The sequence below is a fragment of the Ovis aries genome, chromosome 25 (genome assembly GCF_016772045.2).
Source record: "Ovis aries strain OAR_USU_Benz2616 breed Rambouillet chromosome 25, ARS-UI_Ramb_v3.0, whole genome shotgun sequence".
NCBI classification, from domain to species: domain Eukaryota; kingdom Metazoa; phylum Chordata; class Mammalia; order Artiodactyla; family Bovidae; genus Ovis; species Ovis aries.
The window spans coordinates 34187785-34213079 of record NC_056078.1 but is presented as its reverse complement, the minus strand read 5'-3'; the positions used below and the strand labels follow the sequence as shown (position 1 = coordinate 34213079).

Here is a 25295-nt window from a genome sequence, read left to right as displayed (position 1 = left end):
CAGTAAGCGTGATGACAAAGGGTAAAAGCAGACAGAAGCCCGAACTCCCCTCACTCTTTGGTATTAAGTATGACGCTTAGGCAGGGCTGTTATCTCCTCCCTTCCCAGGCCTTCTAAACCCTCTCATCCACCAGTCCTTCCCTCCTCTGTGTTCCCAAAGGACCCTTGCACAGCCACCCTAGTATCTTGGTCTTCTCTTCTGCCTGTGATCTGGGGCGGGGGCGGGGATGGGCAGGAGGCCGTGAAATCACTAATGGCAATGCTGCTTCTCACTGTGCCCCCAGCATCTGCCATGGCACCTGCCACAGGGCCAGGCCATCGTGTGGAGATGCCGTGAACAGTACGGTAGCTGACAGGGGCAGGGAGTGTTCGCTGTGTCCTAGACTCTGCTCTAAGCCCTTCACATGTATTGACCCATTTAATCCTCACACCAGCCCTCTGTGGACTCCTATCATCCCCACTGCCCAGAGGAGGAAACTGAGTCACAGAGACAGGAAGTGACTTGCTCAGGGTCACGCTGCTCAGCTCCAATCCAATCAGCAGCCTTGCTTCAGAGGCTGTGCTGTGATAAATGCGTGAGGGAGGAAGGGAGAAATGAACAAGACTCAGCTGGGAGGTGGGGAAGGAAGGGAAGGCAGGCAGCGAATGTTGGCTGAGCACCCTGCGTGTGCCAGGGAGCGTGCTGAGTCCTGGCACATCATCCATGTCCTCAGAGATGTCAAGGAATTCTCCCAGAATCACCCAGAAGCCAAGGGCAGGGTGTGGGTTTAAGCTCAGTGAGCCTGACTGATTCCTAACCCTCTGGTCCATCAGCCGAGGCCACTGGGAGCCAGACCAACAGCCAGCACAGTTCAGTGAGGGGCCCTGAAGATCCCCAGAGAGCTTCAGAGCACTGGCCTCTACCTCCAGGCCGGCACAGCTGAGTGGAAGGCAGGACAGGGAGTCGCTGGGTCAGGGCACTCGTTGCCAAGGTGTCTGTGGTTCTGAACAGCCACGGAGAAGGAGTTTAGAGGAGTCACTGAAAAAGACACAGGTTCAATCCCTGGGTCGGGAAGATCCCCTGGCGAAGGAAATGGCAACTCACTCTAGTTTTCTTGCCTGGAGGATCCCGTGGACAGAGGAGTCTGGTGGGCTACAGTCCATAGGGTTGCAAAGGGCTGGACATGACTTAGTGACTAAACAACAATGGTAACCAGATGGGTGACCTTGAACAAGCCCCACGCCCTTGCTTCACCTCGGTTTTCCCTTCTGGGCAGTGAACCCAGCGATCTGTGTCCTTTCTGCCCCTCAGGGCTGCTTTGTGGCTCTCATGAGCTGACAGAGCTGGAAATGAATTGCAAACCATGCCTGATAAAAGTAAAGAATTCTTAGGAATAGAAAGATTTTTATTTATGAACATCTAGAGGCTGGCTTCTCAAAGAGTGGTCCATGGGCCTGCAGCAGCAAGAGCTTATCAGAAATGCGGAGACTTGGGCCCCACCCCAGACCTACTGAATCAGCATGGGCATTTTCACAAGCTCCCAGGTGGCTGGTGGGGATGTTAATATTTGGGAAACACTGGTCTCCGGACTATCTGGGCTCCCACTTCCCCATTCCTGGAGACTGCCTTTTGGGCTTTCTTTCCAAGGCCTGGTGGGAAATCTCCATCTTGTTGGAGGATCCACTCCGGCCCAGCAGGATCCCTGCCCTGCTAGACGGCTTAGGAGCTGTGAGCACATGCGATTGAAACTGCAGTCATCAGACGGCTCTGGCGGCCTCTGCTGCTCTGGCGGCCCCTGAGAAGTACCGCCCCTTCATCATTTGTGTGGGAGGTTAGCTCCCACCAGAGTCAGCAAGGCCAGCCAGACCTGCAACAGGGGCGCCCTCAGGTGGGCTGCAGGATGGCTCTGGGGGTTTCCTCTGAGCAAGTAGAGGGCATCTGTGGCCAGGTAGGCTCCATCTCCATGCAGGAGGCCTAACACTGCAGCGTTTCAGAGTAGACATAAGAAAGACTGAGGACAGAGTGGCAAAGGCTGCTGAGGGCACCATTCGACTAAATGTGTGGCCATGTTGGGTGAGGTCAAAAGGCAGAGGAAGAAAGGATTTCCAGAAGTTTCCTGTCCTTGAGACCATTTTTGCTTAGAGAGGTCAAGTGACTTATCTAAGGCCACTCAGCAAGCTAATGCAGTGGGGGACCCCTGTCCTCTGACTCCCGACACCTGGGACATCCTTGCATTACAGGCCTCCTGGAGGCTGGGGATTGACCTTGATGACCTCCACAGTACTCCTCTGACTCGGGTGGATACCACCTGGAGGACTGGGATTGGGAGCAGGGAGGGAGGGGCTGGCTTAGTGAGCCTAGCAGTTTCTGTCCCGGCCTGCTTGGCCCCCAAGACTGCTGGGGACGCCCCTGGAGCAGGGGTGCTCTGAGGCAGACACCGAGGGTTGGGAACAGGGCCCCTGGAGCCAACAATGTCCAGGCAGAGTTAGAACACAACCTGAGGGGCGTGACCTTGCTGTAGAGACTAGGGACCACCGCTGAGTGCCCTGGGGCCAGCTACTTGCACTCTCTGTTACCCTGTCTGGAATAAGGCTGTGAGGCTTACCAGATCAGTGCTTCTCAACTGGAGCTTCACAGTAGAATCACGTCGGGATTTTTTTGTTTGTTTGTTTGATGCTGGACATTCTGACTCAGTAGACCCAGATCAGCCTGGCCATGGGCGTGTTTTCAGCTCTCCAGGTGATTCTGATACACTTTTGCCCAGGTCCAAAGTAGAGCTCAGGCAGGTGTGTGGGAGGGCCCTTCAGGTAAGCAAAACCATATTCGTCCTTCTGAGGTCTTGGGGAGGCAAGATTAGATGGTTCCGTGAGATGAAAATGAATATTCCAGGAGTTCCTACTTGCAACCCTGTGTGACGTTCAGTCCTGGGTTTCTGAGATCCTGCGATTCCCACATTTTATTATTCTGGAAAATGAGGCTTCCCACACGGGATGATTCTGACACTTGGTTGCTCTGAGTTTGTTAAGAGTCTGAGGTGCCTACAATCATTTCATGTCGAAGCTGTGGGATTCTGAACTCTCCAGCGGCTTCTGTTTCACCATGCTGTTATTCTTATTCTTCGAGATGAAGATTCTGCACGTCTGTGATTCTAACACATAATTCTTCTGAATTTTAGAGATTCAGAATCTAAGCTAACATTAAAAAAAAAAAATTCTAAATTCAGCAGCTCTGTGATCTGTCATTCCATCCGAGCAGTTGGCCGCCAAGGCCCAGAGCCTGGCCTTTGTCTCCGCCAGACAGGGTGCTGATTGTGTAAGCTTGGACAAGTGCCCCCTCCCCTGCTCAGCCCGGACAGCCTCTCTAGGGGAAGAGTGGGGGTGGGGAGAGAAGAGACCCCACAGAGCTCTCTCTCTGCTCTGGCTCTTGCTCCATAGCTGTCAATAGAGGAGTGGAAGGTAGAGCAGGGATGAGGGGCGTGTTTGACCTTGCAGCAGGAAGGACTGCGGGTTAGACGTGTAGCAGCATCTCCAGTTCACTCAGTGCAAAGGGGTCAGTCCCCGGGGGGGTCAGCTGTGGCTAAAACATTAGAGTCTATTGCATCTAAAGCATCTCTAGACACATGCACCCTGATTCCAGATGGGAAAACTGAGGCCCAGAAAGAGGAAGCGACTTGCCTGGTAGAGCTTGTGTCCAAACCCATTCCTCCTCACTAAGTGTCTGGCTCCTGCTTGTATTTTCCATCTAGTCCTTCCCAGACCTTGCTTTCTGCACAGAATTGTCAACCTGTCACAGCACCCAGAGGTGACAGGGACCAGTCTTGAGATTCAGGATATCATATTCACAGCCTGTAGCCTGGTGGATTTTGCCAGGCCCAAGGGTGGCTCTCCCCGTCCCCTGTAACCCCCCACCCCTGGCTGTTTTGTGCTGGCCCGACCACACCATCTTCCATTTCACTGCGCTAGGGGTGGTACCACACCCACCAGCGCAGGGCCGGCTCAGAGACCGGGAGGTCAAGGGACAGCTGCGGTTCTGGGGTGGCGGTCCTGCCACTCAGTCACTTTGTGACCTTGAGAAAGTCCCTTCTCCTCTCTGGGCCTTTCCATGCTGGGGCCCATGTATCGCAACTCCCAGGTCCTGTGAGGATGATGTGAGATCCTATGTGGGAAAACCTGATGTGATTGGAGGGGACAGAGGCCAGCCTCGCATGCTGCCAGCTCCTTATCCTCAGCAAAGAGCCCAGGTCTCACCAACAACTCGTGTTTGTTGAGGGAGACTGAGTGAATTTATTTATATTTGCTGAAAGGATGAAATTTGGGATTCCAGAGACTTTTCTGGGTTTTCAGAAAGTTGGCAAAATAGAAGGGAAAAAATATAAACGTAAATTTTGGACATGTGAAGTTTTATGTGTCCAAATAATGATGAGGAGGGTGATGAAGTCTGCCAATTACTGAGTTCCAAACATGTGCCCAGCACTCTGTCTTCCCAGGTGGCGCTAGTGGTAAAGGACCCGCATGCCAACGTGGGAGACGTAAGAGACACAGATTCGACCCTTGGGTTGGGAAGGTCCCCTGGAGGAGGGCATGGCAACCCACTCCAGTATTCTTGCCTGGAGAATATGGACAGAGGAGCCTGGCGGGCTACAGTCCACGGGGTTGCAAAGAGTCAGACATGACTGAAGTGAGTTAGCACGCACACATGCATGCCAAGCGCTCTGCATTCACGAGTTCAGGAAATCCTCTCACCTCCCCAGTGGATAGATATTATGATTCCCACTTGAACAATGGGAAACTGAGGCTCAGGGAGCTTTAGAAACCTCCCAAAGCTCCTGCTGCCAGGAATGACAGAGCCAAGATTCAACCCCAGGCCTCAGAGCTGCACAGCCAGGGCTCTGTCACTTCCGGCTCAGCTGGCTGAGAAGAAGTGGGGTCATGGGATAGACGGTGGCCAGGGACTAGCAAGACATCTTCAGGAGAGATGAGTGGTTGCAGTTCTTTCTTCCTTCAGGATAGTTCTCCCAGTTTTCCATGAGTTTATGTTGATGGTTTTGAGAAACTCTTTGAGCTGCCTCTGCTGCCCAGCCCTGGGGCCTCCCCACAGTCCACAGTAGCTTGTGGGGATGGGTCCAGAGTGGAGGGTTCTGTGCAGCCACATGCATGACACAAATACCCGGAGCTCCAAGTGTGCGTCCCGCACGCATTCCCCTCTGCAGTACCCAGTTCATATGAGCCCACTGCTGCTGCCGAGCCCCCGGGAGCTGCCCGGTTTACGGGAAACACTGTGAACTGCCTCCCTTGGGCCCCAGGCAGGTGTAAGGAGCCTCTGCTGCCGTCTAGACCACATGCTTCCCTGTCGGTGGACTTAAAATGGAGCTGGCAGCTCCCCAGGTGTGTACCCCGGAGAAACACCCACGTGTGTCGTTCTTCTGGGCGCTGCGTGTGCACCTGAGTGTCTGCAGACATGTGCCCGTCCAGGCCCAGTTCAGGACCCAAGCTCAGCGCCCTTTTGTGGGCAGAATAAGGAGGCTTTTCTCCACAGCTTCCACATGCCAGTCTTTCCCACCCTGTTCCTTTCACTCCTGTGATTCTGATCTTTGGGGATGCTGGGAGTGAGGCAGGGGCAGGAGAGATGGTCTGGGACCCGTAAGGAGCACGTGTGGGTGGGCCTCAGGGACCAGGACAAGCTCTGGGGAGCTTGCCGTGGGTTAGGGTTGCTGTGAGTGCTGCCCTGGTGCCACCCCTGGGGAGGAGATGTGTCCTCCTGGGGACGTGGTTGGTGTCAGGTGCCTTTCTGGGGCTGAGAGACCCTCTCAGGGAGCATGGCCAGGTCCCAGGGCTGAGGAGGTGCTGGAAGAGCTTCTGGAAGTGCCCACTACTCCTCATTCTCAGCCCTAGCCTCAGGCTTTCCCCCAGCACTGGACTTGGATCAGGGAGGTCTGAGCCCTGTCCTGCCCCTTATGGGCTGTGCGATGCTGGAAGTCCCCTCCCTGCCTCAGTTCAGTTCAGTTCAGTTCAGTTCATTCACTCAGTCGTGTCCAACTCTTTGCGACCCCATGAATCGCAGCACGCCAGGCCTCCCTGTCCATCACCAACTCCCGGAGTTCACTCAGACTCACGTCCATCGAGTCCGTGATGCCATCCAGCCATCTCATCCTCTGTCGTCCCCTTCTCCTCCTGCCCCCAATCCCTCCCAGCATCAGAGTCTTTTCCAATGAGTCAACCCTTTGCATGAGGTGGCCAAAGTACTGGAGTTTCAGCTTTAGCATCATTCCTTCTAAAGAAATCCCAGGGCTGATCTCCTTCAGAATGGACTGGTTGGATCTCCTTGCTGTCCAAGGGACTCTCAAGAGTCTTCTCCAACACCACAGTTCAAATGCATCAATTCTTCGGCGCTCAGCCTTCTTCACAGTCCAACTCTCACATCCATACATGACCACAGGAAAAACCGTAGCCTTGACTAGATGGACCTTAGTCAGCAAAGTAATGTCTCTGCTTTTGAATATGCTATCTAGGTTGGTCATAACTTTTCTTCCAAGGAGTAAGTGTCTTTTAATGTCATGGCTGCAGTCACCATCTGCAGTGATTTTGGAGCCCCCCAAAATAAAGTCTGACACTGTTTCCACTGTTTTCCCATCTATTTCCCGTGAAGTGATGGAACCAGATGCCATGATCTTCGTTTTCTGAATGTTGAGCTTTAAGCCAAGTTTTTCACTCTCCACTTTCACTTTCATCAAGAGGCTTTTTAGTTCCTCTTCACTTTCTGCCATAAGGGTGGTGTCATCTGCATATCTGAGGTTATTGATATTTCTCCCGGCAGTCTTGATTCCAACTTGTGCTTCTTCCAGTCCAGCATTTCTCATGATGTACTCTGCATACAAGTTCAATAAGCAGGGTGACAATATTCAGCCTTGATGCACTCCTTTTCCGATTTGAAACCTGCCCCAGAGACCCTGCTGATCCCCTGCTGTGCACACTGCGTGGCTGGACCATGGCGGGCCCCGGGCATCTTTCCCTCTGAATCCACCTTCTTCCCCTTCCTCCTGAGTTTCCTCCCTTTTTAAGACTCAACACCTCTTCCATCAACTCTTCCTTCTGGGCTCTGAAGAATTGCTCTGGGGCCTAGGAGGCAACTCAGAACTGTAGACAAGCCTTGGGATTGAGTGCTTGCGGTACTCACAGCCTGGCTGTTTCTAGCTTGGCCCTTCTTGGAATGAGAGCCTTTTGCTCACCTGCAGGAGAGTGTGTGTGTGTGCGCGCGTGCACGCACGTGTGTGTGTGTGTGTGTGTGTATAATTGCAGCATCACACCGGGGTATCTGACCCCCTCTCCACATCAGCTTTGGGGCATACCCTCCCCCCAAGGGCAGCTTGTGCAGGCTCAGGTGACAGGTTTATGGGCAACTCCTGACTCCTGAGGGCAGGCCCCTGGGCAGGAGCCCAGCAGATCATTATCACGAGGCTGTCCCAGCCATCACTGCCACCGGCTGCCCTGTGACAGCCAGTCCTCCTTCCATCTGTCACTGTCAGCCTCGAGGCACTGCCATCGTCTCCCCCTGCCCTGCCCAGCCCCAGCCAGAGTTAGCGCTGTCACCAGCCAACAGAGGGAGCCTGGCCCAAGCCCCACAGCCAGGCAGGGTGGCTGAGGCTTGATCCCTGGTTTGCCCTTCCCCAGGACTACCCCAGATCCTGACTCTGCTTCCTGTCTGTCTCTGGCATCCCTTCACCTTTCTCCTGCCTGCCGCTCCTCTCAGACCACACCACCATCGCCTCTCACCAGCCATGTGGCCGCAGCCTCCAAGGTGTCCCCTCATGTTTCCAATTCAATTCTTTTCTCTAAACCCAGCCAGACTTCCTGAAATGCCAGACTCACCTTGCCACCCCTGATTTTAAATCTTTCCCTAGCTTTCCGTGACCCCCACCTGGAATCTGGCTCTGGAGCATTGTCCCGGGGCCTGGTGTTGGCTGGCCTCCAAGCCCTAAGCCCGCTGTGCTTCCTGCCATCCCAGCCCTGTGCACATGCTATCTGGTCCACATGGATCCTTCTCTACTTTATCTTCACCTGGCTCTTCCTGTACTTTGCACAGCCTCTGCCCCAGCCACCCTGTCATATACTCCCAAAACACAGGACTCTGTTCCCCCAGAGCACATCTCTTGGTGTGTGCATTGATATCCAGGTGTGTTACTTTTATCTGTTCATTCAGCATGTTTTTATGGAGCACCTGTTATGTGCCAAGCACTGCCCCAGGCACTGAGGACAGTCCACAGTGAACAGGAGGGACTTCCCTGGCAGTCCAGTGATTAGGACTTTGTCCTTCCAGTGTGTGGGGTGTGGGTTTGATCCCTGTTCCGGGAACTAAGATCCTGCATGCTATGCAGCATGGCCCAAAAGTTTTTTAAAAAGGGAAAAGGAAAAGGAAAAAAAGGTGGTAGAATTCTCACCTGTCATAATGAACAGGAAATACAAGGAAAGAAGACAGCTCACCCTGTGCAGAATGACCTACAGTAAAGATCTAGGTGCAAACGGACCTGCTGTGGTGTTAGGTCATGTTCAGACAGGCTTGTCTGGGACAGCCTCTCTGCGGCAGCGGCAGCCTGCATAGAGACAGATGAAGCAGGAAACGGATGGTGGGGAGATGTGGGAGAGGGGCCCTCCTAGCCGAGGGAACGGTAAGAGCAGAGGCCCTGAGACAGGGCGAGGACGTGCTTGGCCCGTTCGAGGAAGAGCAAGAGGGCCAGAGTGGCTCTGCCAACAGCTCCAGCTCAGAGGGAGAGCTGGCCGGGAGGACAGAGGCGGCAGCACAGGGGTGAGCGTGTCCCAGTGCTTCTCCCGCCTCCTCCCCCAGCTGGGCAGCCCTCCCCTAGGGGACATAGATGGGTGCTTGTCTGGAGGGCCCCCCTCCCCTCTCCCTGCCCCTCGGAACACTTGTGGTGGGGACAGGAAGCGTCGGCCCTTGCCTCCCAGCTGCCCGGGTGGGACGCCACCGAGCCGGCCGGCCTGCCGGAGGAGGGACAGAGGCCCCATTGAGCCTGCTCTCTGGACCAGTGGGGACAATAGCCACACTGAGGGCCAGGAACGTCTCCGGCATGCTTGTGCAGGAAGTCGCCAGCCCGTTGCTACCCCCTCCCCACGCCTCCCAGCCCTCCTGACTTGCTCCTCTGGCTACTTGTTTCAGGATGACCGGCATTTCCAAAATGGTCACTTTGTCTTTCACCTCCTCCCCAGAGGCTCCCTGCTCTGCGCTAGGCCTGGGGATCAGAGAGGAATCGACATGGTCTCTGTCCCTGGGGAGAGGGCTGGGGAGGTGACAGCAGGCACGCAGACTAAGTGGAGCATCCTTAGTGCTGGGGGTGCGGTGGCACAGTGTCTGCCAGGAAGGCTGATCAGGAAGGCTTCCTAGAAGAGGGGTCACTGTTCTGAAGTGTTTCTGCAGCCAGAGTCACAAGACAACACAGCCATAGGCACAGGCAGGGTAAGACCAGCATCTGGCATAGGTCCAAAGCGGGGAAGAAGCAATGGCTTCTGCGTTGTGGCAAGCCAAGGCTCATGCCCTGCCAGACTCAGCCCCTGTCTGCTTCTCAGCCATGTGCTGTCTTCTTGTGGAACATTTGCACTGGAAGGATTTTCAGGGATCACCCAGGCCTAGAATGCCAACACAAGTCGCGTGTGCCTGCCACCCCCAGCCCACGGCCATGGCAAGGCAGAAGTCACCAAAATTGCACGATTTTTGCCATCAAGCTAGGATGTGCTGCAGGGCCTTTCTTAACACAGTGCACTGATGGCAAGCAACTGGACACACAAGATGAGGCATTTGCTTTCCCTGTCATGCTGTCATTGACAGAGGGGGAAACTGAGAGCCAGACAAGGGAGGGCCTTGTCCCAGGGCAGAGAGCATGTTGGGGCTGGGGTAGGGGTGGGGTGTGTTAAGAAACACCCATCTTAGAATATCAACTGGTTCAGCCACTGTGGAAAACAGTGTGGAGGTTTCTCAAAAAAACTAAAAATAGAGCTACCATATGACCCAGCAGTTCCACTCTTGGATATATATCTGAAAAACACAAAAACACTAATTCCAAAAGATATATGCATTGCAATGTTCTAGCACATTATTAACAATTCAAGGTATGAAAGCAGCCTAAATGCCCATCAACAGATGAATAGACAAAGAGAATATATATGGAATATATATGGAATATATATGTATACACCCATACACACACACTCACACACACACACACAATGGAATACCACTCAACCATTTCATAAGAATGAAAATTTGCCCTTGGTAGTGACATGGAGAGACTTAGAGAGTATGATACTAAGTGAACAAAGTTGAACAGAGAAAGACAAGTCCTGTATAATATCACTTGTGTTGTCTAAATATAAGCAGAATCTAAAAAATATGACAAATTAGTGACTATAACAAAAGGAGCAGACTCACAGATATAGAGATAAAACCAGTGCTCACCACTGGCGGGGCTGAGGGCAATACAGGGGCAGGCGTGGGAGGCATGAACTATTGGATGGCAGGCTCAAGGATGTGTTGTACGACACAGGGAATATAGCCAATATTTTGTAATAACTGTAAATGGAAAATAATCTCTAAAACTGTATGAAAATTTAGAAAAGAAACACCCACCTTGAGTTTAAGTTGCAAAACCCCAGAGGCTGGCACAGACCCCGCAGTGCTATTTCCCTCTCTGGTAGTTGCCTCTGTCGTAGCTTGCCATCCCTTCATAGCTCTCATCACAGCTGTGATTATTCGAATGAGATGCTTGTTTTTTTTCCTTCCTACCTGGCTGTAAGTTCAGGGGTCTGGGGTTACATCTGTCTTCTTAACCACTCTGCTCCGGTGCCTCGTGGACAGCAGACACTCAGTGCCCGTGTGTTGTTGACGGCGTGAGCTGACGGCTGGCGGGGTAAATGTACGCAGTCCCACATCCTTTTCCCATCCCATGGCTGGCTGCTTGGCCCCCACTGGCCTGCAGAGGACAAGCGGGCCCCTGGGGGCAACAGTGGACCCAGGCACCAGGCTGGTCACATCTATGCCAGTACATGGTAAGCAGCCAGCCCAGGTGGTACCTGAACTTCCTGTGGGGAAACTGAGGCCTCCCCCCCCACATCCCCCCAGAGCTACAGTAATACCGGAGTGTTGCTCACAAAGCTGGAGCTGAGTGGGCGGAGTCTCTGACTTCTGGCCTGGCTTCTGGGCACCCAACCTGGCCACCAGCCCCCGTGTCTATAGTTCAGGGGCTGACTTTTCCTGACAGCTGGGCCCCTTGGGAGCTGTGTGTGCCAATGCCAAAACAAACAGCGGTGATGGAGGTGGGGGCGGGAGATGGCTGCAGGGCCCCGGTTCCTTTGCTTTCCTGAACAGTCGGGGGCCGGAGCCCCCGAGCAGCCAGGCCCCCTGCTCCCTCCATTGTTCCTCGTGATGGTTTCCAGATGCCGAGGAGTCACAGGTTTGGGGCCGGGCCAGGAGAGCAGGCCAGCCCTCCCCCAGCACCCCGCCTCCACCTCCACCACCAGCCCCGCTTAAAGAGATGGCTCTTCTCCTCACCCGAGGCTCTTGTATGGTTTTGCCTAGCAGCCTCACTGTCCTGTATCCAGACCAACTGCTGGGGTGAGGAGCCCTGGGCTCCCTTCCCAGCTCTGAGCCTAACTTCCTGTGTGGCTTGGGCTAGTTACTTGCCTTCTCTGTGCCTCTTTATTCTGGGCTGTAGAATGGGCCTGAGGGAACAGGGAGGTGTGGAAAAGACAGTATCTGATCCATGCTCCTACTCTAACAGACTGTTATCAGACTCATCTGAAACAGCGGTTCCCAAAGTGGGTCCCTGGACCCACAGCGTCAGCATCACCTGGGAACGGGTTAGAGATGCGGATTCTCAGGCCCAGCCCAGACCTGTGGATTCCAAAGCTCTAAGGATGGGCAGTGGCCGGGTGATGACAGCCCCCAGGTGGCTCTGACGCAGCTGGAGGTGAATAACAACCTGTGCTCCAGAAATAAGAGCTTAGGCGTCGGGAGTCAGAAAGATGGCACACAGACTTCGCAGCTCAGTGGTTTTGGAAATAAGCCTTGGTTTCCTGGTGAGGAAAGTGGATGGATATTCCTACGCTGTGCGTGGTGGGATTACTGTGCTGATTAAATGAGATAGATACCATGCAGCCAGGTCAGCCCAGCTCCCACACCTGAGCTCCTCTGGGACAGATGCTCCATGAGGGCAGGTTCCACACCTGGCTCACACCACCATCAGCACTTTAAAGGAGCAGGTTCAGAACCCTGGTGAAGGGGCGTGTGCTTTCATAGGAGTGCAGCGGGCTCTGGTGCTGCCTGGATCTGGGCACAGAGGACACGAGATGAGCTGCAGAAGGGGTTGAGACCAGAGGGGTGCCTGGAAGAGGAGCAGTCCAGGAAGGCTTCCAGGGGGAAGTGCAGCTTCCCATGGGATTTTATTGGGAGACAAGGTATGCAGAGTGTGAACAGTGGTGGGACTGGTGTGCAGAGACGATGTGAGAATGAGTACTATCAGCCAGCCTCCTCCTGTAATGGGCACATATCACTCCCCTCCCATCTCAGCATCTCTGGCCAGTTCCCAGGTGATGCTGCAGGTCCAAGGACCCACTTTGGGAACTGCTGTTTCAGATGATTCTCATAACAGTCTGTTAGCGTAGGAGCATGGATCAGATACAGGTCTTTTCCACACCTCCCCGTTCCCTCATGCCCATTCTACAGCTCAGGATACAGAGGGCCAGAGAAGGCAAGTAACTGTTGCCTTCTTACAAGGATGAGGCTTATTGTCATGTGGGGCTGCCCCAGAAGGTCGGTGCTGGAGACCAGAGCAGAGGTCTGTGTGCTGCCGTGGGAGCCAGCCAGACCTGAGTTTGGATCCCAGCTCTGCTGCTTCCTGGCTGTGTGATCCCAGGCAAATCTCCCAACTTGTCTGTGCCTTGGATTTCTCATCTGTCAAGGTTATAGTGAGGACGGAATGGCTGCTGGAGGTAACTGCACACGGCAGGAACTATAAGGGTTTTAACAGCTGGGCCCAGGGAGGAGGATGGACCATCTGAGGCCAGACAGTATGGCTCCATCATCCTGGCCGCTACAGACCCCACTGCACTGAGCACCCTTGCTCTTGGAGACAGTGGGGGAGGCACAGTTTTGCCAGGTTTTCCTGCCCCTGGGTGAAAAAGCAATGTCAGCTGCAGCCTGGACTGTGGGGGTGGCAAATAACTCACTTCCTCCCTGTGACCACCTAGAAAAGTCACATAAGGCAGCTCTTCCTCTGCCAGGCCCCACAATGGGAAGATGTGTGCCGTGGTCTGCTGCCCCGCAGTGAGCATGAGAGATCCACGTACGCCTCTATGCACCCAGGCACATGTGCATTTACATGTCCACACACCCTCCTCTCCACGGCCCATTCTCTGATTTTAATACCAGCCATCACCGTGGAACCACAGTAAAGGCTGGCAGATGTCTGGGCTGGCTTCCAGGAACCTCTTTAACCCCTGCTCTGCCCAATGACAGTTGTCACAGATGACCCTGAAACCAGTCCCCAGCCATGTGGCCCTCGTTCGGCCATGAGGGAACTGGATGACTGCCAGAAAGACTGGGATTGAAGGCCTGCCACTTACTTGCTTTGTGACCTTGGATAGGTGACTTAACCTCTCTGGGCCTCTGTTTCCTCATCTGGAAACAAGGTCATAATGAAGCCACCTATAAGCCAAGTGTGTGGCCCATGCTGGCGCTCCATTCCTCCCTGTGGTTGTTGCCATCTCCCAAGCATCTCAAGCTCCAACACTCACCTGATGAAAGTTCTCAGAGGTAGACAGCTCTCTTCTCTTTCTGCCCCTCGGGATCAGGTCAGGAGGTGGAGACCCAGAGAGAGGAGCAGTTGATGTCAGTACGGAGCTGAGGCTGGAAGTCGGGCCTGCAGCTTCTCACCAGGCCGCCTGGGAGCCCCAGCCCTGGCTCCTGCCAGAAGGGCCCCCAACTGCTGACGTCAGCGTTTCATTGGCCAGGGCAGATCCGATTTCTTTTCTGGCACTTGGCCACCCTCCACACCCTTCCCCCACTGCTATTTTGAGCTGAGTTCCCCTGTCCTCCCCTCCCAGGGCTGTGACCCTCACACCCAAAGCACCACTGTAGGCTGAGGCCATCACCTCTTACCCACATGCCTTCCTGCCCCAGCACTGGTGCAGAGCCTCCCTCCAGCCAGGTGGAGCTGGGCTGGTTACAGCCACATCTAGACAGGTTGCGTGTGGCCAGACCTCACCAGGGGTGGCCTCAGATGCAGACCAGGGCCAGACAATCTGTAGAGATGGTGCTGGTGTCCCGAGGTGGCCCTCCAGAGAGCTCAGCACACCCCAGAAGGGGGCGTCCTGGGAGGAGGCTTCTGCCTGCGGGACCCCCACCCGGACCCACACACCTCACCCATCACCAGCACTGCCCACACCTCTGTCCCCTCCAGCTGTTGTTGTGGCCTGGCCCCACCCAGGTGCTTCAAGAGCCTCTCGTGGTCCCAGAGCACTCAGAGACTACTGGGAAACTAGATGGAAGAAACGGCAGTTTTCAAAAAGTTCTTTAAATTCAGGATGAAATCTCTGGCATGCCAGATCATCCCTGGCATGCCAGAGGCCGGGTCAGGGCGGGACATGACCCTCAGCCAAGCGAGTGGTGCAGACCACAAAGTCCCCTGGGAGTTTGGGGAGCCAGGACTTCTCTGAGGGAGGCAGCCGAAGGGCTCTGTGCTAGGGCTCGAGCCTGGGACTCGAGTGGCATGAACACCCCAAGGAGGGCAGTTAACCCTGTCTGGGAGGTGGGAGACCAGATGGAGTGGCCTTGGAGTTTGGCCTTGAGTACAGCAGCATACACCAGGTGGAGAAAGTTTGGGGGGGTAGGGGCAGGGAATAGCAAGAGCAAAGGTGTGAGGGCAGAGGGCGGTGAGTTATTTGCAGGAAATGATTTCGTTGTTGTTGGAATAGAAGTTTGGTAGGAGGGAGCAGCAGCGATAAAGGTGAGGTCAGCCGACAAAGGTGAGGTCAGCTGGGCCAGAGGGGGAGGAGTCTGAAAGTCTCGAGTGTTCTGCCTCCATCCTGCAGGTCCTGGGGCTCTGAAGCCTCACGTGGCCACCTGAGGGCGACTCTGCCTGGCTAGACCCGGGTTGCGGCCACCACAGGGGAGGGGCACAGTCCGAAGAAAGGGTTTGCCAGGCAAACGGGCCACCCAAACAGGGATGCACCGGGCTCTGGGAACCCGCTCAGGAGAACAAATGGTTTTCAGAGCAGCATCCAGCTCTTGGCCAACCACACAGTGGTTGCAGACCTTCTGTCCATCGCATCCACCCGTCAGCGGTGGCGGCAGGACGAGCAATCGCTGTCTCTGCAGTCACAGGAGGGGAGGAAAACCCAGGCCTTTTGCAATCGCTCTGATTCGGATGTTTTCTGCCCCTCTGGACTGGCCGCCCTTCCCCTCCCGCCCCTGAGCTCTGATCCGTGCGGTTTTGCTAATGGAGGAAAGCCAGAAGCAGGAAACAGATAGCTTAGGGAGTGGCTGTTCATGTGATTACAAAGTCTCTGGTTTCCCAAAAGTTTTGCCTGAGAGCAAGTCCAATTGCCTGGCCTTGGGGTGGGATTTGGAGAGAGGGGTTCCTGTGGCAGGGAGGGTAGCTCCTAGGAGTGCTGTGCCCAGAGGCGTAAGGGGGGTGGTGTCAGGGGCCTCTGCACTGCTCTGGGTCCTGGAGGGGCTTCTTGGCCTCCGTCGGGGTGCCCATCCTGTATGTTTTCTCCTTCCCTTTCGGTTCGTCTCCCCCCCTTCTCTCTGCCCTCGCCTGTCACTCCTCACCCCCGCCTCCTCCCGCAGCCCGGTCTTTGCAGTCTCCTGGCTCCCAGCCCACACCCCCTCCCCACTCCTGCCCGGCTCTGCCTCTGGCCTCTGCCTGTCAGCCGCCCCTTGTCTTCTCTGCTCCATCTCTGCCCTCTCCCTGTCTCCTCACTCCCCCTCGGTGCCCCCTCCCCAGGGTTTTCCTGAGACCTTTTCCTGGCACTGTGAAAGCGTCATTGTTCCCTTGCACTTTGACAAACCCTAGTGTTGTGGAATCAGGATGGCATTTTTGCGGTGGCTTTGGGCTGGGAACGGGGTGGGAGGGGTGGTGAGGAGGCTGGGCCTTCAGGGCTCCTGCTGGGCTGCGGCAGGAACCCAGAAAAGGGGAGGGGGCCTAGAGGAGGCAGCCAGGACGCCAGTGCTCAGACAAGGGGGCCCTTGAGTCTCGGGAGGAAACCCAGGGGGCCTCTTGCAGTGTCCTTCCTCCCTCCCGGCAGCCTGCCGGCCGCAGGGCCCAGCCCACCTGTCCCTCTGATCTCCTGCTTCCTCTGGGGCCTCCGCAGAGCCCGCAGCTGCCTCGGCCAGGCTGCAGAGGCTGAGGAAGCCCTCCTGCCAGCCTCCCCGGGCCGTGTGTGTGGACACATGAGTGTGGGGGACTTGGGAGGGTGGCTTAAGCGGAGTCACAGAGAACAGGGGAAGAAGAAGCGTGGGTCCTGGCACTGCACAGGCTTAAGCTCAGATGCTGGCCCCACTGCTTCCTAATTCTGTGACTCTGGGCACCGCTGCCCCATCTGCAGCCTCAGGTTCCTCATCCGTCGGTAGGGTTCAGAGTGCTGGTTTTATAGGGCTGTTGCATCAATTAGAGATCATTTCGCATGTCCTGCATTGGACCCGTTGCCTGTCATCTGGGAGGACTGGGTGAAGAATAGCCTCTACCCGAGGACATGGGTCTGAGAATGTTTCTGCAGGTGTGAGTCTGACTTGAGCCAGAGCCTGGAAGTGTGTGTCCGAGGGTGTCTGTGACTGGTGTAGGCCACGCTTGGTGAAAGGGTCACACAGGGTCGACTCCTTTGGAAGGCCCCAGACTGTGCAAGCATTCCTCATCTGTCCTGTTTATTTCCATATTCCTGGAATGTTCCACAGAGCCTGGTGCAGAGCAGGTAGTCAGTAAATGTTAGTTGAATGAGTGAATAATTACAGTGGTAGCCAAGGGTTGGCTCTCAGAGGTAGGGTCGTGGTCCTAGGAGCAGGCTTGTTCTCTCCTTTTCTCACAACCATTTCAGGAGCAGGTGTGCATGAGATAGGAGGTATAGCAGATCAGGTTCAAGTCTTGGCTTCAAGGCTGTGAGGCCCTGCATAGGTTGCTTGGCCTCTCTGGGCCTCCATTTGCTCTCTCATAAAATGGAAGCGCTGTGGAGTGACAAGTTGGCAAGCGGCTGGCACATGGTGGGTGCTCATGAAATCTTGGCGTCCCAGCTCCTCTACGTCAGCCCCTTCACTTGGCAGAAGAAGAAACTGAAGTTCCAAGTTGGGCCCATGAGAGCCAGGGCTGAGCCCAGGCCTCTGATCGTAGGAGTGCCAAGGGCAGGGGTGCCCCCATGGGCCTAAGGAAGGGGAGCTCAAGAGAAGAGGTTCTGGGAAAGGGGTGCTCCTCCAGGAAAGGCCCCCAGCCCTTAGAGAGGGTCCCCAGAACCCTCTTGGGCTTTCCAGGAAGAGTCAGCAAGACTGCAGCAAGAGTCCTGGGCCCTTCCGCCTCTGTGTCTTCATCTATGGAAAGGGCATCTCAAACCCAGGGCTCTTTCCCTCTCTACTCTAGGCCAGCACCACCTCAGCCACCTGGCCACAGAGCGCATGCAGACAGGGACAGGGAGCCAGCACGGAGCCCATCTGATCCTTATTTCTTCCCCTCCTCTCCCGACTCAGCCATTTCCTCTCAGCTGGATGCACTGTGGGGCCAGCCTAGTGCTCCCTGGCTGAGAGGGCCAGCGTGCGTGGGGCTGCCGGGTTGTACTATGGGCCCCAAGAAGGATAACCTGCCCAGTGGATTGCAGCACACTAGGCCTCCCTGTCCCTCACTATCTCTCAGAGTTTGCTCAAACTCATGTCCACTGAGTTGATGATGCCATCCAAGCATCTCACCCTCTGTCGTCCCCTTCTCCTGCCCTCAGTCTTTCCTGGCATCAGTCTTTTGGAATAAGGTGGCTCTTCGCATCAGGTGGCCAAAGTATTGGAGATTCAACTTCAGTGTCAGTCCTTCCAATGAATGTTCAGGATTGATTTCCTTTAGGATTGACTGGTTTGATCTCCAGGCTAACCAAGGGACTCTCAAGAGTCTTCTCCAGCACCACAGTTGGAAGGCATCAATTCTTATTCTAGAGATGGGGAATGGAGAAGGCAATGGCACCCCACTCCAGTATTCTTGCCTGGAAAATCCCATGGACAGAGGAGCCTGATGGGGCTGCAGTCCATGGGGTTGCTAAGAGTCAGACACGACTGAGCGACTTCACTTTCACGCATTGGAGAAGGAAATGGCAACCCACTCCGGTGTTCTTGCCTGGAGAATCCCAGGGATGGGGGAGCCTGGTGGGCTGCCATCTATGGGGTCGCACAGAGTCGGACACGACTGAAGCAACTTAGCAGCAGCAGAAGCAGAGATGAAGAAACTGAGGCCCAGAGAGGAGAAGGGATGCCCCAGGGGCACCTAGCATGCAGGGCCCATGGCAGTAACAGCCCTTTCTTGCCTCTTACTCTCCCGGCTGTGTGAGTCCCTCATCTTTGTGCCATCCTGGCACAGTGCAGGGCAACTGAGAGAGTGGGCTTGGGTCAGCGGTCTGGGTTTAAGTCCAGACTCCACCCCCTGCTGGCAGTATAGCTTTGGGTGAGTTACTTAACCTCCTCGTACCTGTGTTCTCATTCGAAACCTGAGACTAAGCATACTTGACTCACAGGTGATGGTACAAAGAGTGCCTGGCTCCTAAGAGACACCTCGTGAGTATAGCTGTTAGTCTGTCCCAGAGTTCACCAGGGCACAGGATGCTCTGTTGGGCAGGCAGAGGTGGTGTGACCAGAGCTGGGCTGAGACCTTGCAGCTGGGGCCCGTAGCCGAAACCGTGATCCTGAGAACAGAGGCTGTACCTCCTGGGACAGAAGCCAACGTGGAGTCGTCACGTGCAGGGCATAGCCTCAGGTCCTCATCACCCCAGCTCACTGCCTCCTCCTGAGCCAGGGTCCCTGAGATGCTCTCCTTCGAGCGACCAAAGGTGATGATGTCATCTCCCTGCAAAAAACTCAATCTAAAAAAGGCTAAGAGGAAAACAAGTTTCACCCTGAAGCCTGACTCACTCCTGGTGGGACTTCAGGAAGCAGGGGCAGGAACATGGATGGGCAGAGTGACCAGCCAGACTCTTATGTTACGTGACAGGTGTGGATGATTCTAGCTGTTCTCAGCATTGAGGGAGCAAATGGGGTAGAGGGGGTGGGAAGCCCACACCATGGCTGAGGGCAGGGCAGCTCTGCGAACACGTGTTCCAACAGACCCAGCAGCCAGAGGTTGACCATTGCCCCACACCCAGGCCCAAGAGGACAAGTACAGACAGAGCTGCCATCTCTGGTTCACCACCTTGGGAAAGTGCAGGGCGCCCCCTTGTGGGAAGGAGGGGCCTGCAAGTCAGGGCCATCGTTTTCTCTATTACAGTAATACCTACCTACTCGTTTGAGACAATTAATTAGAGCAGAGCATCCTGTCTCATAGAGGCAACCTCTGAACGTTTCTGACTGATTTCCCTCCTACCCTCTTCTTGCACACATTTTTTCTTTTCACAGTTTTACTCTGGGAGCAGACTATATTTGATTGCTTATCCTGCTTTCTTATAAAAATGGTTTCCCAAACCCTTTTTAAGAAATCCTCCGAAATGTTTTAATGGTTTTGTTGTCGTTTGTCCAGTGGGTGTGACATCACGAAGGGAACCAGGGCATTAGCTTTTTCCAACTTGTCACTATCATAAACAGTGATGTGATGGTCATCTTTGAACTTCCCTGTGGTCTGCATCTCTGATCTTTTATTTCCTTAGAATGGTCACCCAGGTATAGATTTGCTGGGGGGAAGGAATGGGCATGTTCTCTAAAACCTTGCCGCCGAGTTGCACTATGGAAATGCAGTAGGAAGTGTTCCTGCTCGGCCTCCACCCCCAGCAGTTCTGAGTGTGTTCCCTTTCCACACCTGCCTGGTTGGCCTTCACCAGCAAGAAGAGTTGGGAGGACTACAGAGTTGAAGTGTCCTCAGAGTGACCTGGTCCCACTGTCTGACCAGGGCAAAAGTCCCCTTGGCAGTATCCCTAATAGTTGTTCACCCAGTCACTGCTTGCATACCCCTAGTGACAGGGAGCTCACTACCTATTGGTCAGCCACACAGGAAATCTCATGGGCTGTTGGAAAGAAGACACTGAGCCACCCCCAAGAAGTGTCCAGGTAGCATCAGCATCATCTGCATCTCTCCCCAAGCTTCTGGCATGCCTGGATGACGCCCCACCCCCTACCCTCTGCCCAGCTTTGTCCTGGCTGCTCCCTGGCACGAGTTCTCCTTCCGACCTCCATGCCAGCCACCATCTCTCACTTCCCAGGCTGCCCTCCATGCTGATTCTAGCCTGGTCTGGAGGTCAGAGGATCTGATCTCTCGTCTCAGCTCAGTCCCTGATTGGCTGTGTGTCCTGGAGCAGGTCCCTTGGGTTCTTTGGTCCTTAAGGGGGCCTGTCTGTGCTAAGAGGGCTGGCTCCTGAGCCCCACTGAGCTTTGCCTGGGCTCCTGGCACACGTGATCTCCCAGAGGGGAACGTGGCAGGGGCCCAGGTCAGGAGAGCCCAGTCAGTCTTGGCTTCCTTCCCAGCCGGGGTGGGTGGTGGCCCCTGCGAGGCTGTCAGCAGTCACTGCTCACACTGACGTTTATGAGCAGAGGCCGTGCCTTTCTGGGAGGAGAGGCGGCGGGGGGAAGTGTTGGGGGTAGGGAAGTCTTTGTCCCATCCAAAATTCTTACTCCCTTTGGCCCTGCCCTCATCTGTAAGCACAGCCACGATGGGACGGAGTCCTTCCGGGAAGAGGCTGCTGTCTACCCAGAGCTGCCTGTTGACCTGCCTTCCCCTCCATCCCCTGCCTCCCTGTCCCTGCTCTACAGGTCATCTCTCCCCCTCTGACCCACAGGAGGGCAAAGCCACTGGGCTAGGCTGAACTGGAGGCCTGGGGGATTTTTCCTCCTGAGTGCAGGCCTCTGCTTCATGGTGTGGACGCACTTAGGAATGACAGACAGGAAGGGCGAGTTAACTGTAGGCTCGTGGGAAAGCCTCCTGAGCCTGACCTCCTGCCCTTGTACTCTGGAAACTCTTTGGCAAGTCCTTCAACATGCCTCAGTTTCACCATCTGTTAAGAGGGTCGATGATATTCCCTGCCCCATAGGATTATGGGAAGAGTTAAATGGGAGCTCAACAGGCCGTGGAACCATGAGCACAACGCCTAGCCCACAGTTGGTGCTTCGTAAAAACCCGTTCTCTTCCCTCTTCTCTTTGTCCTCTCCACAACATCCGCAGAGCTTTCACAGCCCTTCTGTACTTTTCTTGGCTCTCTCTCCGAGGATTCCAGCAGGTGAAGACACCTAATGCTGTTCATCTTTTGCTTGCGCCTTCCCTGCTCAACCGCAACTCCGGGATGGTGAGCCCAGCCTCTCCCTAGGCTTTCCTCTCATCTTTAGGACTTGCCTCTTACAGTTTGTGCTCAGTGGTCTCAGCCCCGGTCTCCACATCACCTGGAACATACCTGCTCCCTCTCCCTGTACAAGGTCCAGAAGCGAATGCTCCTGAAATCACTAATGATTACTGAGCACTTGCAATGTCCATCCGCCGAGCTAAGACCTTCATCAGTATGAATGCATCAAATTCCTCCAGTAGCCCTGGGAAGGCTGGCCCATTATCATCATCCCAGGTTTCTGGTTTTGGAAACCAAGGCACAGAGAGGTTGTATGATTTGCTGAAGGTCCCCCAGACAGTCACAGGTAGAGACAGAATATGTCATTGCTAGCATCTGGTCCTGAAATCTGAGATCTGAGCCACGTCCTGTATGGCGGGGAGTCAGAGCTGGCCCTCCTGGTGCCTGGCCTGGTGACAGTTGTTTGGGAAAGGTGTGCTGGTCTGGCAGAAGCCCCTGTCGCTGGGACCTGCCTGGCCACTCACAGTCCCTGATAGAAGGCTCTGGAATGGCTGGTTTTCTGGTTACACAGAGTGGCAATACTCCCCGCCTTACCCCTTGCTCATCTCTCATCTTCTTGCTGCTTCCTTTGGTGCACACACAGTATCTTCTTTATTTGTGTAGCTTTCCTTCTTGTTCATTTCTGAAGCAGAGACTTTGGGGGGACTGCATTGTCAGTCCTGCCCCGATCCTCACGCTCTGTGCTGCTGAGTGCCCCAGGATACCTCGACTCCCACCTCTGACACCTTGACCCCTGCCCTTGGCCCCAGATGTATGAGGTCGGGTGCCAGGTCCCATCAATCTCTGAACCAAGAGGCCTGCAGAACCAGATCTCAGGGTGGGTCTGGCTGGTGAAGAACCACATTTCCCACCTCCACCAAGGAGCCTGGAATCCTACCATTGGTGCGGCATCCCGTGCCTATCCCGGTTCCCCTGTGAAATGTAGGTGCCTTTCAAGGGCTTCCCTTGTGACTCAGCTGGTAAAGAATCAGCCTGCAGTGTGAGAGACCTGGGTTCAATCCCTGGGTTGGGAAGATCCCCTGGAGGAGGGAACGGCTACCCACTCCAGTATTCTTCCTTGGAGAATTCCATGAGCAGAGCAGGCTACAGTCCATGGGTTTGCCAAAAACTGGACACAACTGAGCGTCTTTCACTTTCACTTCTGGGCTTCCCTGATATCTCAGTTGGTGAAGAATCCGCCTGCAATGTAGGAGACCTCGGTTCAGTTCCTGGGTTGGGAAGATTCTCTGGAGAAGGCAACAGATACCCACCCCAGTTATCTGGCCTGGAGAATTCCATGGACTGTATGGTCCGTGAGGTCACAAAGAGTCAGACACGACTGAGCGACTTTCACTTTGAGAACAAGGACCACGAGGCTGAGTTCATCTAGTCTCTTATTTCAGGATTACTGGAGAAGGGAGGCTGTGGAAGTTGTGGGCACCAGGAACCAGGTAGAAAAGGTGCCCCCCAGAAGCGGTTCGAGGGCTCACTGCAGTGTCCCTATCTTGAGACCAGCACAACTCAGAGCATCTTCAGAGTCATAAGGTGGCCTCTCTACTGCACACTGACTGGACCCTGGGCCTTGACCGCACGCGAAGCGCTCCTTCTGGCATAACTGGTCTCTCCCTTGACTCTGATCAGTGCTGAGAGTCAGCGCTGCCTCGGAGCTCAGGCGGAGTCTTCTCCCCAGGATATCACGGCTGCCAGGAAGGCCAGGAAGGATCCAGACATAAGGCAGTGGGCCCAGAAGACCCGGGCTGCGTTGCTGTCACCTTCTAAGTTTAGATTTACGCATTCAGCATGTATGTCCCTTTTTAGGATTTTGTCTGTAATTCTAGTAGGCTGTCACCAAATGGTGGTAACGGTGCCTGGGCAAAAAAGACATGCTTAGTGGAGGAAGAAGTTATTATTTTATATACCGCTGTTGTTCTCCATTAGTAAATAATACTAACAAATCCTCCTCTTTTATTTGCCAGACAGTGTTCTGAGTGTTCTGCCTCACTTGATCCTCAGAACAGGCTTTTGTGGTAACTCTGTCACTAATCTTGTGAAGTAACTTGCCCAGGATCACAACCAGGGTTTGGATCCGGAGTCTGTGTTCTTGACCTTTATGCGCTACTTTGGGAACAAACAAATACCCAGGGAAACATTTCTATGGAGGCACACTGTCTCACAGCACAGGACTTCTGTCTTAAAACATTTCTTGCTGTATTTATTTGGCAGCTTCGGGTCTCAGCTGCAGCGCGCAGGATCCTCGTTGCATCGTGCGGATCCTTCTAGCTCGAGCCGAGCACGAGCTCCCTAGTTGAGCTATGCTGGCTCCAGAGTGTGTGGGCCCAGCCATTGCAGCATGCAGGCCTGGCCGCCCCGCGGCACGGGAGATCCGAGTTCCCCAACCAGGGATCGAACCTGCGCTCCCTATGTCGGACTTGCGTCTCTTGCTTGGCAGGCAGATCCTGTACAGCTGAGCCACCTGAGAAGCTCTAATGGGATATTATTTGGCACCAAAAAGGAATGAAGTCCGGATGCATGCTGAAATGTAGATGAACATCACACTGAGTGAGAGAAGCCAGACACAAGAGGGGCAATCATCTTATGATCTACTTACCTGAGATGTCAATAACAGGGAACCTATAGAGAGAAAGTTAAATTAGTGGTTTCCTGGGCCTAGGTGGGGTGAGGAAGTGGGGGTTGGACATTGAATGACTGTTAATGAATGCAGAGTTTCTGTGGGGGAATAACAAATAGTGTTCTAAAATTAGACTGTAGTGATGGTTGTATAACTGCGAATATACCAAAACCCATTGAACTGCACACATTAAATGGGTGAAATATTAGCTATATAAATAGTATCTCAGTAAAAATGCTTAAAAAAAAACAAAACACCGTGTAGGAGAGAGCTAGTTTCTTTAATAAAGTACAGTTGCAAATCAACAAGAAAAATATCAAACCCCAGCAGAAAAAAAAGAATCACAAAGGAAACACAAATGATTCTTAAATGCAAAAATTCTGTCTTGTTTGTAATACATATCATATAAGTCAAAGCTACTCTGAGAAGTCTGCCTCCTAGATTAGCAATGATGAAAAGTATTGATGAGTGGGAATGTTAAATTGATACAACTGCAGCTGGGGGTGGGGAAAGGACACTAATGGTAACTGTCATCTTTAAAAATGAAAAGGGCACATACCCATATACCCAGCAATTTCACTTTTAGGAACTTACTGGGCAAATATACTCTCATATGTGCAAAATTATATATACACACATGGAAGTGTTAGTTGCTCAGTTGCGACCAGCTCTTTGTGACCCCATGGTCTGTCCATGGAATTGAATTCTCCAGGCAGGAATACTGGAGTGGGTTGCCATTCCTTTTTCCAGGGGATTTTCCCAACCCAGGGATTGAACCTGGGTCTCCTGCACTGCAGGCAGATTCTTTACCATCTACACACACACGTTTATATATGCAAAGTTATTCGTTGCAGCGCTGCTCGTGATAGACGAGCAGAGACAATCTAGGCAGTTGCAGCGTGATGGGAAAGCACTAAAGCTTGCGCAGAGTTACATGCTATGCTGCTCTTAACAACACAATACAGCAGCTCTGATTGTACTGATTGATCTGGGGGAAATATTTTATATATGTATGTCTATGATTATTATGCAGTGAGAAAGGGAAGATGCAGAACCAAGTGTGTAATCTGTCTCCGTATGAGTGAGGGAAAAGAAAGGATGTGCATACGTATGTGCATGCTGCTCAGTTCAGCTCAGCTCAGTC

General features: G+C 54.0%; 1 protein-coding gene across 4 annotated transcripts in view; it reads left to right on the top strand.

Moving 5' to 3' along the window:
• The window catches only part of ZCCHC24 (zinc finger CCHC-type containing 24), a 74082-nt gene that overhangs the window by 27545 nt on the left and 21242 nt on the right, over positions 1 to 25295 (top strand). The gene's annotated exons all lie outside the window — the stretch shown is intronic.